The sequence below is a fragment of the Magallana gigas genome, chromosome 3, assembly GCF_963853765.1.
Source record: "Magallana gigas chromosome 3, xbMagGiga1.1, whole genome shotgun sequence".
In the NCBI taxonomy this organism is placed as follows: domain Eukaryota; kingdom Metazoa; phylum Mollusca; class Bivalvia; order Ostreida; family Ostreidae; genus Magallana; species Magallana gigas.
The window spans coordinates 19430001-19432500 of record NC_088855.1 but is presented as its reverse complement, the minus strand read 5'-3'; the positions used below and the strand labels follow the sequence as shown (position 1 = coordinate 19432500).

General features: G+C 36.4%; 1 protein-coding gene across 4 annotated transcripts in view; it reads left to right on the top strand.

The window, feature by feature from the left end:
- Positions 1 to 2500, top strand: part of LOC105332773 (zinc finger homeobox protein 4) — a 73496-nt gene that overhangs the window by 25931 nt on the left and 45065 nt on the right. Inside the window, exon 1 of one of the 4 annotated variants that reach the window (XM_011435493.4) lies at positions 430 to 577. The exons of the other annotated variants lie outside the window; for them this stretch is intronic. The gene's annotated coding sequence lies outside the window, so the exon portion shown is untranslated. Of the gene's footprint in view, positions 1 to 429; positions 578 to 2500 lie in introns of those variants that run through there. 4 annotated transcript variants of the gene reach the window in all.

Here is a 2500-nt window from a genome sequence, read left to right as displayed (position 1 = left end):
AAGGGCTTTAACTCTTGTTTGAGCTCAGGTGCGATTTCCTCCTTCAGTGTCCACATGTACCTGTCAACCTTTGCACGGTACTTCTGTCGCGGTCAAAATCTCCAACACATACGGCAGTTTCTCTGCCATCTTTTAAATACCTGAGTTTAATTAAAACGTGGTGTAAAAGGATTTCTTCTTCAGTGGATTTTTAATCCCCCGTACAAGCACTTTCTCTATTATCCATTGTTTTGGGCCGTCCTTTCATTTAGAGTTTGTTTTGTCAGGATTTCGGCCATTCTCTCCCCGTGGGCTTTTTACACTGTCCATTATATTCATGTATTACACAATAACTTTGTCATTGTGTGAAGAAATTAGTTGATAATCCTCTCCTGGCCTAATTGGAAAGAGATTACCCTCTTTTGTCAATAATTGTCCTAGGATTCTATCAGGCCCTGCAATTACAACTGACCAGTTCTTTTGTTGTTTAATCATTGGCAAAGGTGAGAGAGAGACAGAAAGGGGCACACTCACTCAACAGGTTCACAAGTTGAAGTTTTTGTGACGGAACTCTTTCCATTTATCCCCTCGTAATCAGGTACAATTTTTCATGTAGAATTTGAGTATACAGAGTACTTGAAAACTAAATTTCATAGTTTTTAAAGAATGCAAACTTTAATTTTTTTTTGAAAAGTAATTTACATTGTCAAGCGAATAGCTTTTATTGCTCTGTGATTGATTTGTGTACAGATCGACTGAAGAAAACGTTTGGTATATTCCTCGACATTGAAGTTTTAAGAGATGACACGCTACTCTGAGTCAGATTTATTTCTGATGCATTTATGATGGTCATTCAGTTAGCAATGTCTTTTTCATGTGCTGGTTATAAATTGAATGCTTAAAGTCTGAGAGAGTCTTAGGGTTAAAAGTGTGCAGTATTTCAAAAGTAGAAAAAAAATAATTTGGTTGCTGCGAATGCGGTCTTTTGGAACTAAAACAATTCTTGGACTTCTTAATTTATCTAGATTGGGCAATGGGCAACTGTACATGTGTAGATATATATATAGGCATATTTAATTTTAAGATTCGAAGAATAATCATTTACCTTATTAAACTTAGTCAACAGTTGTCTTTGATGTAAATCAAACTCCTTTGTTTTACATGTACTGTCAGACATGGTATTTAAAGAAAGTGAAAAGAACAATAGTAACACAAGATGTTGCATGTGTCTGCTGAAGTGCTAGATCTCCCCGGTTTTTTTGGTCATTTTATATTAGATAATTGTTGCTAGAATTACTGCATTGTTCATGGTAAAGTTAACAACTCCATGCCACATTTTTAGCCTTTGTTTGTCAATGGTATCAATTCCTGGGCGTCTCTTGCAGAGCAGACGTAATTGACCATGCTTAAACGTCTTGGTCTTTTTTGTCAATATTTGGAAGTGGACGTATGTGTTTAAAAAAAGTTTCTTCTCTTTCATACAGAGATATTTTCTCTTTAACGTTTCACATCTTCCCATCTCCCATTGACCAGGCCAGCTTGATTATTAATTTTATGTGTCACATCAATAAAAACCAAATTCATTTGCACTCAGCAGGCAGGTTTTAACTGCTGGTTTTGTCCTGTTTCTTTATTTGAGCATTCCTATATAGATGATAAAAAAATTTGAAGTGCCTCAGATCTTTTATCGTATTGTTACGCTACGTTTGGTCACAATTCAATGTAAAGAGGTCTTCCTCAGGTCCGGGGGCCATGAGAAAAAAAATCATAATTATATCTTTTCTTATATGCAAATATCTGACCACGAAACGTTACAACCACCTGCTTTATGAATATATAATTTGACTCATAAACCCGATATTGCTTGGAGATGCCCTCAGTTGATACATTTTAATTATAAGAGATTTTGGTCCAGCTCTTTGCAGATCTGTAAATTTTGATCTGTTTTTAATGCTATTCATTACTGATAATCTTGGTGGGGGTATACATTCATCATACTTAGTTGCATGGGGAATATCCTCTGTGTTATTTCATTTTCTTCCCCCCGTTGAAACACCGAGAAACATTGCGATTTCATTTGAAATTATTCTTTACGCATCGTCAAACCTGATTGACTACATTACAAAAAGCGTTAAAAGTTCAAACAGTGGGAGGCCCAAGCGTGAAGAGTGCAATGATTGCATTGCGGTACGCTGCGACTCCCCAACTTTCTAGCAACCCTTGCAGAGCTAGGCTAAAAAGAGTCAAGAGTTACGTAATTGGAGAAAGAGAGAGAGAGAGATACTTCCAAACAGATTGTTACTTGTATCAATATTATCAGATCGGCTGAGTGTGACATGACAATTGCAGGGGAACTATCAGTCATCTGAGGGAGGTTTAAAGTTAACAATGTTACTGTGGCCTACAGTCCCTCAGACCCAAAGTGACATCAAATTTCATGCAAGGAGCTTTGTCAAAAGAAAATAAATAGGCGTTAAATTTTTATGATTATCAATTTTGTGTTGCAGCTTACTTTGGGCAT